The sequence below is a fragment of the Musca vetustissima genome, unplaced genomic scaffold (genome assembly GCF_032173495.1).
Source record: "Musca vetustissima isolate MV318-11 ecotype Yass unplaced genomic scaffold, APGP_CSIRO_Mvet_v1 utg19436, whole genome shotgun sequence".
In the NCBI taxonomy this organism is placed as follows: Eukaryota; Metazoa; Arthropoda; class Insecta; order Diptera; family Muscidae; genus Musca; species Musca vetustissima.
Genome location: NW_026884542.1, coordinates 403306 through 420636, shown reverse-complemented (window position 1 = coordinate 420636; position 17331 = coordinate 403306).

The following is a 17331-nucleotide window of genomic DNA, read 5'->3' as shown; positions in this document are numbered from 1 at the left end:
ATATTTAGCTTTTAAATGAAAAGCAAAAAAGAAAGCAAAAACACGTTTAACATTGTGGCCTTAAAATAAAAAAAAAAAAAAAAAAAAAAAACAATATTTTGTATAACGAAATAAATATTTAACAAAAGTATAAGCATTTTTACACTTTATTGACTTTTTTCCGCCTCACAGTACTTAATACGAAGTTATGATAAATTCTTGTATATTACGAGCCTATATTTATTTGGTAACATAATCTAACATTTTAATAAAAATGCGATATTGTAATGACTGTATCATGAATTTCTGCTAATGGATCGTCCGTTCAATAAAAAAATGAAGTTATTCCTAATTTCCAAATTCTAATTTGACTAGAAGTGTACTTTTCCAAATTTACACATTCTGGATGTTGATACCGTGTCATTCGAATATCTCTTGTAACAAATCAAAGTACTTACGTTACCAGCGATTCCACCTCACTGAGAAGTTCGGTGGTGACTTTCCTTGTGGTTAACAGGGTATACACAGCTCAATCATGAATATCAAATCCGTAAGGAATTTTTTCTTTTCATTTTCCTTCTATCGTGAATAAATATCCGCAAGGAAAATCAATCCTCACGGAAAAAGTAGGTACCATGAACGCTTTCAAACTTGTATTCTCCTTCTGAAAAAATTGACAGTGGTTTGCAAAATTATTTTAATGATTCAGGCCTATTTAGAACGATATATGATGTGGGTAGGATAATCGTCCTGAGTCTATATAATTTTGAGACAATGTCACTTTACGACGACGTCGACACCAATTTGGTATTCCGCAATGACGTCGACTGACGTCGATAAAAAAGAACACACATCTCGAATATTTGTGTCAACTGATTTTCTGCCATGTTCTGACGTTTTGGATAGCACCTCATTTGAAACGAGGAGCAGGCCAATGTTCCTTTCGAACACCATCAAAATGGTGCCAAACGTGTCAAATATTTGGGAGTAGCAATATATGGGGGCTATATAAAAACGTGGACCCACATATCCTTTTTTTAACAGACTGGCGGACAGGCAAACATGGTTAATAGACATAATATCTAATGTGAATGAAATACCAAAACCTCCGTCAAAAACATTTATTATAACATAAGGTCTCATAATGTTTCTAATTCACAAATTATTTGGCTACAAAACCAACTGAAACTTAAAATTCTAAAAATGTCAGATTTAGAAATGGAAGTTCCAAAGATTTCACTTGACCGCTTCCTTCCCTGAAGGAAATGTGGGGTGTTGTATCGCCTTTGTCTACTATTGTGGCGACATGTCTCCATATTTTCTACAACTTGTCTACATATCATGTAATAAGAAGAAGCATTTGTTATGTTAACAACCAACTGAGCATGGTTATGCTTCTTCTTTTTTTCTTTAATTATAAATATGTTGGCGGCAATAGACAGATATTTTGTTAAAAACGCGAGTTTAAAGTTATTAATGGTAATAATTAAATTAATTAATTGGTGAAAAATTTTTTGAGCAAAAGAAATTATAAAAAATTTACAAGTGACATATGTGACCTTTAGTCTATATATACAAACTATTGACTTACTACTGACCGTGTCCACATATGCGACGCTGTGTCTATATCTAAAAACTACTGACTTACTACTGACCAAGTCACTAGTTCATTTCCAATGACAAGCACATGTTAAATGTCAATAGTAAAATGCATTGTGTTGGGTATAGTCGGTCAACAGTATTGGTGACGATGTCAATAGTAAGTCAATACTGATTTACTGTAGACATTTCCTACAGGGTTCTTCTAAACACATACATAGATATTTCAGTTTAATTCCTCCATTTATTGACGATTCGGCCGGTCGTTCACTATTCGACAGCATGACTCGTCATATGAGTATTTGGCATATAGGGGTCGCTTGATATTAATGATTTCCTCGTAGAATATTAACAAATAGATGTCGCTAAGTTATAACAGTGGTATGCTTTGTCACTATGTATCAACACAATCGCCCTTATTCTATTTGACGTCGTCGACATAGTTGTTAATTTTGAATTTGAATAAGCAGAACACACATCTCCAATATTTGTGTCAGCTGATTTATTTTGTTTACAATTCTCGTCGAAAAAATAATGGATGGAATAATGAAAAAAAAATAATACTGAGAAGAAGACTTGTGGGGCAAAAATTTTAAATCTTTAAATATCGGAAGAAAAATAAGTATCTATTTGCAAAAACAGAGTTATTTCTTGAAAAGGTTTGCAAGCAATTTTTAGAATGAACAAGGCAGTACTTAGGTACGTGTTGGGTAGCACCTCATTTGAAACGCGGAGCAGGACCACGTTCCTTCCGAACACATTCAAATTGGCAGCAATGTCTCTAGTCAAAGGGTCGTGCGGGCTGAGTATTGGAAACGATTTGAAGTTGTGATAGTCACAACTCCCAGTCGTGTCGAAAATAATGTCTGAAGCGCTGCAAGGAATATTTGTCCATAATGGATAAAAGTCGAAATGACAGAGACTTAAAAACGGAAGCCATGTTATAATGGCTTCATCAAATAGAATAAGGGATTTTCCCACCAAATACAATAAGGGTGAATGTTTTTTGTACCCATTTGTAGAGATGGTATTTATCGAGTAAATACCCAAGGTTTTGTCAAATACCCATTTGCGGGTATTTATGTGGGTATTTACTACATTGAATCGCCAATACAACATTTTAGACACAATTTCTGAGATTCTATTATCACATCGATTCAAAATGGATAGTTTTATAATACTTTGAATGCGTGGGTAAATACTAGGAAAGTAATTCTATGTATATCATCAAAAATAACTATGACTTTATCCTGTTCGATTTTGTACAATTCGCTGTAACAAAATTTTAATAATTGTATTGTGTGAGTTTTAGTCTAAAACGACATTTATAATTATTTGGCATATTGTCAAAAGAGTTGACAATTTAAACCCACTGGGTTAACGAAATCTAGTACAATGTCAACGTACTAAAAGAGCCAGATAAAATTTGATTCCTAATCTGGACAAAAAATATATTCCAAAACTTCCCACCATGTTATTAGAAAATAGTTTACGTTTGAACTGGCTGATATTAGGAAAAAATATAATCTAAAAACAAGTAACAACGTCGTTAAGTTCGGCCGGCGATCTTTCAGACTCACATAACAACGTTATATCATATAACACCAGGTTAAGTGTGTACTCCCATAATGGCATCCGCAATATTCGTATTTTGAAGGATATACAAGGTCGCCACTGCTGAACTGAATGACGTTTTTGCTGCTTATTATTGAAATGAGGCTGCCTTCTATTATTTTCCCATGATTAAATTGTCACATATTTTAGTTTTTATACGAATAAACTTAACATTGTAAATTTTAGGCGATAATGAAAAATCACCAATGAAATGCGAAGGTCTTAGTGCAAAAACGCACTGATATGATTCAACTGATACGAATTCGACATAATTTGTAAATTATTGCGAAGGATTTATAGGTGATAAAAACTTTCCTCAATATTAAATTTGTAAGTAAAAAATGCATATAAATCCTCTTATTATGTTTATACACTAGTTGACTCTGACACTCATTTCAGGAATGTATTTTGAATAGTCGTATGAGATTGATGCTACGCTCTTCGTCATTACGATGGCCAACGGTAAATACATGTACATACGCACGTATGCCCAACGTTATTATCTTCTTGTTCGTATGTAATTATCTTTTAATTAATATCTCGTTGAATGTCGAGGCACAGAAGACAAATATCCAATATATTGTTAGTGTCCAATACCAATCAATATTCAATTCTGAACTTGATGAGTATAACCGTTGCTGTCGTTGTCCATGTGGATAATCGTATTGTCATTCTTCTTGTGGTTAAAATAAATTGTCGGATGGCCTAGCATAATCAACCTTTCAGTTACTAGAACGTGTATTTTGCAGTATGTGTCCTTAACTTTGAATCTTTATTGCAGATCCAACAACAATTGTTACCGGAAATTAGTTTATGAAATCGTGTTAATAGGATCCAATAACATTTCAATCATTAAACATTAAATATTCCTTAACCGATGTGTCTCAGATTGTAATGTTAACGAAAAATTGGAAAGTAATTGATATGATATAATAAATAAAAGTGTAGCCTGCATTGCAATATGAACAAAAGTAAGGCCGTAAATGCTTTTGAAAAACGAATAAGGTTTTTACACAGCTTCAGGAGTTGGACAGCAACTTTAGCTTAAGATATAACTTTCAAATATGTTATTTATATATGTGAAGGGACGGGTTACGCACCAACTCCTATAATTGCGATACCAGACCCACTAATTAGATGACTAGGGATGTAAACCCTGGCGAGATTGAGGATCCGCACTCAATCTCCATGACCTGTAGTGATGTCGCGAGATTACTCAGGCAGTTGGCTGTCGAAGCGGAAACTGGTACTGATGAGACTCCCGTCGATGGATGAATCATCAGTATCAGTAACTGCTAAGCAAGTCGATGCCAAGGAGATCGCTGGCTAAGCCCTCAGTACCCCCCAAGGGTAAACTGTGTACTGAGACGTCCCAGACACCAGAATCCACAAAGACGGAAGGTAGAGGACTGTCGAAGTCGGCCAGAAGGAGGAAAGTGCTCCAAGAAGCGCACCCCCTGTCGAATTGCCAAAGCCGATATCCAAGGCTGTGACAATTGGGCAGTTGTTAGTGGATGCGCCAAAGGTAGAGAGCGCGAAACAGGTGCCTGCTTCGGCTGGGCCTATCTCTGCGGCGGTTGTAACCCCGGGTGCCAAATCTCGGCCACAGCCCACAGTTGTCAAGAGAATGAGGTCCTCGGAGGAACAACAACCTGCTGCCAAGAGACCCACGCAGTCGTCAGCTGCACAAAGCTCTGCTTCGTTTGCGTCGGTAGTAGTGTCGAAGAGCGGTGAGTGTATGGTGAAAACCTACAACGGCGCCTAGCGACTCTGCTGCTCCAGGAGGCACCGGATGATCTGCGAGTAGCAATCATGGATCGAGCTGACCCTGACGGGATCACCAGCAAAGATAAATGGCTGCTAGTCGACAGCTATTTGAAGGACCTCTTCCAATCCGACGAAGTTGATCGACGGAACCTACGGTTTGGCCAGACCTTCTTATACTAAGGGGTCAAGATTTTTAATTGTCGTACTAAGGAGACTGCGGACTTCCTTACGATGACAATAACAGCTGCGAACTTCTTTGGGAAGGTAGCAGACTGGCAGCTGTAGCGGTCCAAGAGATACCAAGCGGAATGGTAACCTCTGTGTTGATCTCACCGCCTTTTAAGGGGCTGGAAAACACACAAAGATTAGTGGAAAAGCAGAACGACGGCCTTCAGATGAGGAGGTTCTCGTTCCTTTTTTAAAAAGGAACTAGTTCTCTAATGTAGTTCCTTCGCTCCATATAGTTCCTTTACTCCATACAGTTCCTTTGCTCTTTATAGTTCCTTTGGTCCATAATAATAAATTGATATATTGTCAACAATGTGACAGCATTTGAAAAACGAACGACAACGAATGAAGAATATGAGAATAAAGGAACGAAATCAGTGAAAGGAACGAGATCAGAAAAAAGAAGGAGATCAAAAAGGAACGAGATCAAAAAGGAACGAGATCAAAAAAGGAACAAGATCAGAAAAAGGAACTATATTCGTTAAAAAACTGAAACTAGTTCTGATCGTTCCTTTCTTGGAATTGTTCCAATGAACTAGTTCGTTCCGGAACTACCCAACTCTAGGCAATACACGTTCGTTAATAGAGTAAGAGGTGAAGTCATTGACATAACCCTCACTAATATGGACGACTCTGGGTTATGAAATGTGAAGTATCTAAAAAATGCTCCTTTTCGGAACATAGACTGATATCTTTCCAGATTCCTACCTCCAGAGGTAAACAGTAGCCTTATAGGAATCCTCGGAAGACAAACTGGGACAAATTTAAAGCAAAAACAGCAGCCTCAATCCTGGGTAATAAATATCTTAAAAAGGTTGAGGATGTTGAGCTGTGAACAATGTTACGGTCACTCTTCTGAAGAGATATAAAGCTTTTTGTCCCCTAACATACTCTGGGAAAACATCTCAGCCGGTATGGTGGTCACAAAACCTTGCATCCTTGAGGAAGGCAAGGAAAGCATACAATTGAGCTAGTAAGACAAAACTCAGTACAGATTGGGACGTTTATAGAGAACAGTTCAATATGTACGAGAGCGAGTCTGCTCCTGGTCCAGACGGTATAATGCCGGCCATGCTGCAACACGCAGATGAACGAGTATTAGCCTTTCTGCAAGACATTTTTAGGGCTTGTCTACTTCTATCGTACATACCTAGTCTATAGAAAGAGGTAACAGTAACCTTCATCCCGAAAGCCGAGTCATACGTTACTAAAAGACCAATTAGCCTCTCTTCCTTTCTACTCAAGACTTTAGAAAGGTTACTAGACTAGGAAATCAGAAATACTATTGACCAAAGCAAACTTAGCAACTCACAGCATGTATACATCAAAGGCAAATCAGAGGATACAGCCTTACATGAGATGGTTGGATGCATCGAGAAGAATATGGAGTCCTCTGCCTACACTGTAGCAGCATTCCTTGACATTGAGCCAGCTTTTAACAATGTGAAGCCAGAAGCCATCCGTTCTGCTCAAGTATCCCCTCACTTCTAACGGATTGGATTGATAGAATGGTAGAAAGCAGAATTACCCTTAGGAGAGAGTTCCGTGAGGAAATCTGTCAACAGAGGCACATCATAGGGAGGAGTACTATCTCCCCTTCTTTGGCTTCTGGTGATAAATGAGATCCTGCTGAAGTTCGACCATCTTAAGATAAAGTTTGTAGCCTATGCCGATGATGTAGTCTTGCTGGTTGGTGGTAAATTTCTAATTACAATTTCAGATATTTTGGGGAGCCCTATCAACTCTGTCTAACTGGGCATACGCCAAAGGTCTTGGTGCAAACTCCATTAACACACTAGGAAACCTAAGATTCACTAGGAAACCTAAGATTCATAGTTTCCGCTTGCCATCACTGGGATGAGTGACCTTAACCCTTTCTGAAGAAGCAAGAAACCTTGGTACTATCCATGACCGCAAATTAACGTGGAATAGGAATGTAGAGGAAAGCTCTAAGAAAGGACTGTTAGCTCTACTCATGCAAGAACTCCATAAGTAAGAGTTGGTGACTAAGACGTGAGATCATACACTGGCTGTATGTGATGATCGTTCTTCCCATTCTTATATATGGTTGCCTTGTTTGGTGGTAGGGGGTCAACAAAAAGATACTGCTGACAAACTTAAATTTAGTACAGCGATCGGCTTCAATCATGATCTCCGGAGGGCTAAGAAGTACACACAGGCAGACTTGTATGCGATCTTGAATCTCCAACCAGTGGACATTCTGATTAAATTCCAGGCGGCCAGATGTGCTCCGGCAAACGAATGCCTGGAATTCGCTGAACTATGGTCACGCTAGTATCCTAAACATAACGCTAGGTTGTAACAGTTTGAGGGAAAATAGTCACATTAGTGACTATGTTCCCTATCACAGAGACTTTAATGACTTCAAAGTAGAGTTTTCTAGTAGGGAATCCTGGACTAGCGGCTCCTTACCGCTGCCAGGTCTGTAATTCTTTACAGACGGGTCAAAGATGGAGGAAGGCACTGGTGCAGGTGTTTACTGTAGGGTATGGAAACATACAACTCATATAAAATTAACAACCTTTGTAGCGTTTTTCAAGCAGAAATCCTTGCAATCACGAAAGCGGCCGAGTTAGTAAAATCACTTACTGCCGATATTACGTGACCGGTGACTATATATGTCGATAGTCTGGCGGCCCTTAAGGCGGAGAAGTCGTGTACTATAAACTCAAAAGCAGTTAATGATTGCAGGTCCGCTCTGAATGATATATATAGTGACATTGAAGGCAATGAGATAGTCTACGAGCTTGCTCGAGGGGGCTCACAATTGTCCAATCTTCAGATTGAGAGATATGTGAAACCACGCAATGGGACTCCGGCGGAGAGGACGAAGAAGAGCTAGAAACAATTGAACATATCCTCTGCAAATGTCCATCGCTGATTGGCAGAAGACATATAGAGTTTGAAAGATATGAAATTGATAATCTAGCCTTCTTCTCTAAAATAGACCCCAACCAGATCCTAGGCTTTGTCAAAAATCCGACATGGCTAAAAAACCTCTACGCTCTCCTTCTCTCACTATCCTTTTCTTGCTCTTCCGCTCTCTCTTCTCTTTCTCGTTGCAAGTAAAAAAGGATGATCACAATGGACATTAGTCTCCGAGTAGACGGTTGTAATTAACGACCTACATCCCTAACATAACCTAAGACCAAATCCAAAATCATTACAATCATTTCATATAACAACATTGACAAAACTTAAATTCGTGAACATGAAACGTTTATGAGTTTCTCGTATGTGGTATTTGGTACTTCATTTTTTGTAATTTTGAGTTATTATGATGATAAATTGTGTTGCTCTTGATGATTTTATTTAATTTATTGATGCAGACGAACTAAAATGATTATTCTTGTAAAAGGGGGGACCTACAATACACGGGGTGATACGACGATGTATGCAAAATTATGTGACGTCTCTTATCTAATTTTTATCAGTTATTGTTTTCATTTGCATTTCTTTGGGTTAGTGTTGATAATGGGTGGATGCGTTTGCGAACATATTCTCTGCGTCGGAGCATCAAACATAACGAATGTTGTTCCGAATAGAGTTAAGCAAAGGAAGACACTACCAACAATAGATTCGTATCATTAATTTTAATTTCATCGCTTGTGTGTGAAATGTAAAACTCCACCAAATTGCTGTTTTCCACATCTCAGTGAACAACAAAAACTTGAACGAAAGCCACAACAACAACGACAAAGAGAAAGTAGAATTTGGAACTTAAATCATGAATTACGCAAGATATTACATTGTAATGAATTATTAGTATACTTGACAGAGCAAACACATTCTTAAATTCGGCAATACCGAATTGATATACCCTTTAAAATGAAAAAATAAAGAAATATATATTTTTCGAGAACCTATATTCTTGTATTATGACCAGTTCGTTTGAAAAATACCTTAAATAAAAAGGTCAATGCTCAAGAGTTTTCATAACTATTGGAAACTCGAAATGCCAGATTTCAGTTTGGAAAATGAATTGTTCGATCTTGTTTACTTGGGAAGTATATTTAACCATGTAAGGCCCCGAAATGACAAATAGCAGACCCTTAGGTTTAAATGGGAGAACTATGCTTCATGATAAGTATTTTCTAACAATTTAAAAAAATTCTTAATTGTTGAACTTTTTATTCAACTCTGCAATTCATTTAGAGTAACTTCGGGTAATGTGGACCACCATTTTCTTTTTTTGATATTGTGAGCGTAACAACGCTAAAAAATAAAAACAAATTGTTTTCACAGCATGGTAGATTTGTTGGCTAATTATATTCCAGATCAAAAATTATATATATTTGTCCATAAAAATGTTATTGCATTATATTTCAAAAAACTCTAAACTGCAAATAAAAATAACTTGGCGGGTAATGTGGACCAGTATGTGTGGGAAATGAGGATCAGTAAGTTAAAGGTAGGTTGTGGATTAATTGTGATAAATTTCAATTTATTGCACTCTTGGGTAACAATGAATGCAAAAATATATGGGTCCATGTTTTGGAATTACCCCCATTTAAGGGTACCACCCCATTTGCGGTATTTTGAAGGTCCTTGCTTCATTATCCAACCGAGGCACATATAATTTCGGATATCGAGTTTTCAGAGGATAGAATACCTCCTCGCATATTAAATGTGCCCTTGTTTCGAACTCGTCCTCATGAAAATGTCCCACTTTTTTATAGTGGTCCACATTACCCGACATTGAATGTTTTTATTTAAAAATAATTATCGGCTTCAAAAATGAATAAAAATTAAAAAATAACCGAAAGTAATTACAGATAACCGTGTATTTTTGTTAAAGAAAGCAAGAAAACCACATAACCTCTTTATATTCGAGAAAAACAAAATGTTCGACTATTTTACAAAATCGTTCGACTATTGTGGTAAAAAATTTTCAAATCACACTTTTACAATCAGAGCTACATTTTCACCTACTAAATTTTCAACATTGCAAATATTTATTAAAAACCAAGTTTTATGTTTGTTTTCACTAATTAGGAAAACATTTATCAAGGCCGCATTGGCATATTTCAAGCATTTTCTTAGATATGGGGGGTGGTCCACATTTGACGCATGGTCCACATCACCAGAAGTTACTCTACTTTTTCAAGTCGTTTCTTATACGAAGCCTTATATATATATAAATATTACATGTATGTTCGTGATCTTATTTACTTAGCTGGCTTGTGACAGAACTTTCTTTCCAGAAGCCGAGCTTAAAAAAATCGCTAAACTCAAAAACAACTGCACCGATTTAGACCAGACTTTATTTACATGCTGTTTCTGTTTCTTTGTAATTCGAAGTCCGACAATATATAGTTTGTGTATTCCCGATAGAGATAAAAAAACAATATTTTGAGAAAATCTTGCAAAAAATATTTTGAAGGGACGGCTGGACCGATGCCCAAAATTTCTTTCGGTTGTATGTAAGCGAAGTGAAAAGGTTTTAATGAATGGAAATTTTGAGATGGAAAATTCTCAAAATATTTCAATTTATACAAAAAAAAGTATTTTATGTGAAAATAAACTTATATATTTAATAGAGTTTAATTTTATAATATGAAACCGAAAATAAATCGCAATTTTTTTAGCAGAAAATTAGCAGAAAAGTTTCTTATATGGACTAAAGATAAGGAGGCTTAAAAATGCTCAATAATGGCGAACAACCTTTTTTAACTTATAAAACCAGCACATGGCATGTAACCCACACGATATCTGGAGCAATGGCTGAAACTTGAGCGTATTCTAAATAGAAAACAAAACCAAATATATTTGTGAAAGAATGACAATACATAGACATACGAAATTTGCATGAAAAATATTTAATATTCACTTTATAAGATTACAAATACCTCAACAATTTATCGAAAATTTTCTTATATTCGGGAAGAATATATTTAACACTAGAACGCCGAAGGCGGTCATTTTGACCGCTTTCCAATTTCAAGTACAAAAGCATCTGTGCATTTAATGACACTTTTTTTAAATTTGGTGACTTTTTGTACCTCATAGAATTACGTTTATTATAAAAAATTCACCAAATTTAAAAAAAAGTGTCATTAAATGCACAGTTGCTTTTGTACTTGAAATTGGAAAGCGGTCAAAATGACCGCCTTCGGCGTTCTAGTGTTAAATTCGAATCCTACAAGGAGGCAAATGCGTATTAGATGCTCTTGGTGTCTAACTTATATGTGCCTTTATGGTCCCTCAAATATATTTATCATGATGTGAAACATGTTTACAGTGAGAACGACTGCACCGATTTGACTCAAATTTCCCATCGGATGGTTGAAATTGCAGTGGGAGGAGTTTTACGAAAGAAATCGTTGTCGACCCTTTTGCGACAAAACGTTTATTTTTTAGTCTTAACTATGCACTTGAGTCTGCATTAAACCTAGAGCTGTAATAACAATTTTGCTTAATACATTGGGGTATTAGTAAAAACCGTCACCAGGAAAATATTATTTAAATTTAAAGTTTACACACATGTAGTTTCTCAAATATATTTCCAAGAATTCGTTAATTTTTATCAACCCATTATTGATGCAATTTTGATAAGGCTATTTGCTTATAATTTTTAACTAAAACATTTTATAGTGTTAAATGTTACATTTCAAGCATAATGAGAGAGATCTACATACAAAAATATAGCATTCAATACACATGCATCTAAATAAACATGGTCACTAGCTCAATGGAGCGGTGCAACTCTTTGTACGGAAAGCGGCACCATGTTTAATGTCTGGAAAGTTTCGATTTTATTAAACTTTAGTTCCAGTTTGCCTGGACACCATCAAACAGCGGTAAATGAAATATTTACATATATATCTGTCGTGGGGTTGAAAACTTTCTAACACCAATTAACACTTTGAAAAGAATAATGCTTTGAACTTTGTTGTTAGGTTGCCAAGGCTAATTATTAAAATATCCCTTTACAAAACATGTCACACAATTAAATAGGAACATGCAACTCACACAATTAAATTGCGTTTATTATAAAAAAATCACCAAATTTAAAAAAAAAGTGTCATTAAATGCACTGTTGCTTTTATACTTGAAATTGGAAAGCGGTCAAAATGACCGCCTTCGGCGTTCTAGTGTTAATAATCATTTTGAATGATAATTTTGAAAATTATTAAAAGTGAAACGCAACTTAAAAAAACTTCCTATTCGATAAGTCGTCCAGTATGGAATTCGAGGATATTAATCACAATCGAAAATTGTATTGAAGTGTGATTCGAAAAAAAAAACATTTCATTTTGTGAGTCGGCATTTGTGTTGTACTTGTTATATTATATAACCTTCATTTTCTAGACCCTTCTCAAAGACTACTTATGTCAATTTCCTCGTAAATTGTAAATGATAAATGTAGGTATTTTTAAATAAATATATGTGTTGCTAATTTATGCATTCACAATATTTACTGGGTTTGGATATATAATATGCGTATGTAATAAACGATAATTTTCTTTAAACTTTTTTTTTTATTTTTGAATTATTTAATTTGTTCATTTTGATTTACTGCCCATATGCAGTTAATTTGTGTAATATTTTTCAAACGCCATGGTTATTGAAGATAAACCGCAACATTGTATCTAAATGTGTGCATAAATTAATTTGGACAAATATGTATAGTTATATTAAAAATAGTGTCATAATTGCATGAAACACACAAAACCACAAATTCTCACCAATTTAGTGTTTGTTTTGGTTTAGAAATTTGTTTAAATTGCAAAAATAAAATAAAAATTGATCTAATATTTTATGCTTAAATATATGCAGCCAATTAGACTAATTTAAACAAAAAAATGTGTTTAACAAATTGAATGATGGACGAGACATTTTATAAGAAATATTCGAATGTGTTTGATATTGGGAAATGGATCGAAAGTGGTCCTCAATATTGCTGCCTTTCACATAAACTTTACTTTAAAGGGTTTAAGAATTTTCAGTTGAAGGTAGCGTAATACGGAGGTGGAAAGCGTGGCTTGCCAGGAATATTTGATCCTACAAGATTTTTCCAATATGCGTCATTTTAAGTTTGCTTGAACTGACTTCAATTTTAGGTAAACAACCGCCTCACAGTGGGGAAAAAATACCGATCTAGCGCGCAGAAAATAAAAAATGAAGTTGAAGGAAACTTTAAAACATTAATGCAGTTTTAAAGTAGAGTGTTGAGAGTACTTAAGTCCGTATAAAATAATCCGAATTAATAAGCTAGAACGGAGTAACGGTACATTTAAAATAGAAATGTTTTCCAATGTTAAAAATGGTATTTTTTAGCTATAAAATTGCGATGGCCGTGTGCATTCTGTGAATATAATATTATAAAATATTGTCCATTTTTGATATATAGTATTGGTATTTAATTAAATGGTATAGTTATATAACCCATAAGTTATTTTAATTTAGGTGTTACTTATTTTAATTTAGGTTTATTTTAATTTAGGTGTTAATTTAGGCGTTGATTTGTGTTTTATTTTTCTTGTGTGTCTGCGTAGAACATCATACTATTTTTTTTCCTGCGACTTCCTGCGACTCTCGGATTTATGGCAATTTTTTAAAAAAAATGCCAATTTGGTGTAGGAAGCTTTTTTAAGGTTTTCTTCAAATAAAATTAAAAATTTGTGAATTTTTTGATATAATTCATCAAATATGACATGAAATAGATCACAGCATAGCAGATAAGAAAAAAACAAGTTCAAAATGTCCATCCTAAGGTTCCAGAGTACTGGGTGTGAGTATGAAAATGAGGGTATTTAAGTAAGCTGCTCCAGACGTTGATTTTAAACTCACGCACTGAATATACATTTATTCCAAATGTCTTTCTAAATAAAAATCGGAATTGAAATCGCTTGTAAGAGTCTTCTAAAATATCGCAGGTAAAGGGTCCACTTTATGAACCCTGGAAAAATATCATTGGTGTAACATTCATATATATATATATACATATATACACTGTTTTACCTATATTTATGATTTTCGTGGAGGTGGAGTTTATGGACTTTTATTATACCTGTTGTGACTGACATGACTTCGGATGACTTTATGACTTTGTCATACGAATTTCGTTAGGGTCGGATACAGGTATCAATTACCTATGAATGCAAAAATACATATTATTTATAGATTTTTCTACCTATGAATGAAAAATTCGCATCTAACAAATGTTCATTCATAGATTTTTCTCATTCAATAAGTGTCAAAGAACGTGATTATACAAGTTATAAATAAGTGAATGGCGATTTATTTTAGTTCATAAACAAGTGAAGTGGAAAAATGTCAATTTTGTACAGAGAGCTCTTTGAAGTTTGGCTAAAATCTAAAAATGGTTCTGATGTAAAAGAATATATATGTCTGAAGAAGCCATGGGACCCAGAAATAAGGACTTTTGGAACTACAGGGAACTGTACACCAGAAAAAATTTGTCGTGAGGAAACAATGAGGGATCTTTTCAATAGGTTGCTATTTTCTTCTGATCCAAAAATATCAAGTTTGTCTCGCAGTACATCTCTTAACCATCGATATAGTGAACCACTATCTGAAGAAGTCCTTAAACTACCTAAATTTTTTAAAATATATACAGTTTAATGTTTTAGATATGTAATATTAACAATAATAAAGATACATATAATAACAATAGTTTTTGCTCTTAACCCACTTTTTACCCTCCAAATGTTTCGGAATTTTTAAAAGAAGCTCCCATTTTAGGAGTACTATTAGTTATAACGAAAAATGTTGCTTATTATAAAATGTTTCAAATGCTTCAAAATAGTAATTTTCACCTAAAAATTTAAGTTTTTTTCTAAAAAAATCGGCGCTTTATGGGTTAATAAAAAATTGTCAAATTTTTTCATAAAATAATTAAAATTGTCCATCTAAATCTATTCTTATCCAAAATATCGATAAACATACAGTAATACATCTACTTTTATTTTCTGCGCGCTAAATCTGCATTTTTTCCCACTGTGCGCTTGATGGAAACATTGTTTTATTTTGGCTAAATTAACTTTTGCAACGCCATCTAAATATGAAGTTTTAATTTGATTTTGGCTGTGTATCAGGTTTTTGGTAACTATTTCAATTCTTTTGTCCATAATTCTTTTTTTCCAAAAAATGAAAGATTAAGAGGTATCTTGGTTTGCAAAATTGAATCTTCTCGGCCATTTTGTCTGCAACCAGCACTGAAGAAAGTAAAAAAGTGATATTTTTCATCGGAAGCAATATTTGATATAAAATTATTGTTTTCAGTAGTGTTTGGGGGGTTATTTGGGATACCATTTGTATTTTGTTTTTGCAAAATAGTCAGGCTTAATCCCAGTTTGTTGCTTTTATAAAAAACAACTATTTATTAGTGGGGATGTATAAAAGGCAGGGAAGACTTATTTCGGATCTCGCCACTTCCTCATCAGTTTTTTTTGTTGGGATATTCTCCCCAGAAGCTATTAATAGCTTCTTTACAAAAAACCTTTCAAACCCAAATGTCTCTTGTGACAATTCGAAGTTCTTACGCTACCAGCGATACGACCCCAATGAGAAGTTCGTTTCGTTGGCGCCTGACTTCTAATTTTTTATTCTACACTAGCTGACCCGGCAAACTTTGTTCTGCCTGATCAATATTGCATCAATATAAGGTTGGTAAAAAACATTTGCCACTAAGTTGATGTCAATCAAAAGTATTAACTGGTACCCCAATGCAGCTTATAACAGTTTAAAATTCGTAAGAACTTATTTCACCAAATGTTTTTTTTTTAATAGAAGATCATGTTTTGTTATTGCTCCAAGGTTTTTACATTATCTTATTTGTCCCTTCTTGAAGGACTCTTAATTACAATATCATTTTGTTCATGTCCAACTGTCCTCTTGATATTTATATTGAAATCAGTATATAACACGAAGAATTTTAAATTTGTCATTGAAATTTAGTGGTTATAGTTTTTTCGGGTTTAAACAAATTGTTAAATAGTTTTCGGATTGCCGTTATAGATTTGTATATGTGAAAAGTTTTGTCAATGTTGACGCCGTATACCTTCTTTTAATTGCAAATGCCTTTTTTTATATCATAACTCTAAATTGTGAAATGTTGTAATCGGATTTGTTATATCCTCATATTTTTAACAACTTGATTTTAATTTAACATTTGAATAAGTTGTTGTTTAAAAAGAAACATTATTGGAAAAATAATACACTTTTTTGATCAATATGAAAATGAGATTTCATATCCAACAGCTTGGGTTCTAAAGAAAATAAGACAAAACCTCAAATATCAGACGGGAATACTAATAATGCTATCATTACCATTATTTTCGTCGATGTTAATGATCGCATTATTAGTATTAGAACATACACATATTTTATGAAATTAGAAGTTTTGATCTAACTAACTCAAAAAACCATATGTCTTAAAAAACAACAATTTATTTAAACATTAAAGCAATATTAATACAAAAATTGGGGGATTGTAAATATTAATTAATATATTTGTTTTGGCGGAATCTCGCAATTAGTTTGCATATTTTCCTATTCTGACCACATACGATTTATAAGTCCTTTGAATCGTCAAAATCAGTGTAGACGTTCTTGATTTATAAACGATGTAACTAAAACAACGTTCAATTATTCCAATTTCCCAACTTTTTGATGTTTTTCTCCGTAAAAAACTTCCCAATGTAATTACAAACAGCCGAAGGAAAACGTGAGTGATACAATGCAAACATTTTCCACATCTTTAAAAATACATTTGAGGAACCATAAAGGCACATATAAGTTAGACACAAAGAGCATGTAATGCGGAAGGGTTCCATGTAGGGTTCGAATTTAAATCTATTCTACCCGAATATAAGAAAATGTTCAATAATACCTTCGTATTTTGTTGACGTATTTGTAATCGTATATAGCGAATTCCTAACGTCATTGAACTATATTGAATATATTGATAGACGTTTTCGTTTTTACTAAGACATGTCTATGTATTGGCTATTTTCTCAAAAATATTCCTGGTGTTGTTTCCTATCAAAGACACGATCAAGTTTCGGTCAGTGGCCCAGATATCATATGGGATATGTGTTGTATTTATAAGTTCAAAACAATTTGTTCCATCATTGGGCGCTTTTAAGCATAATGAAA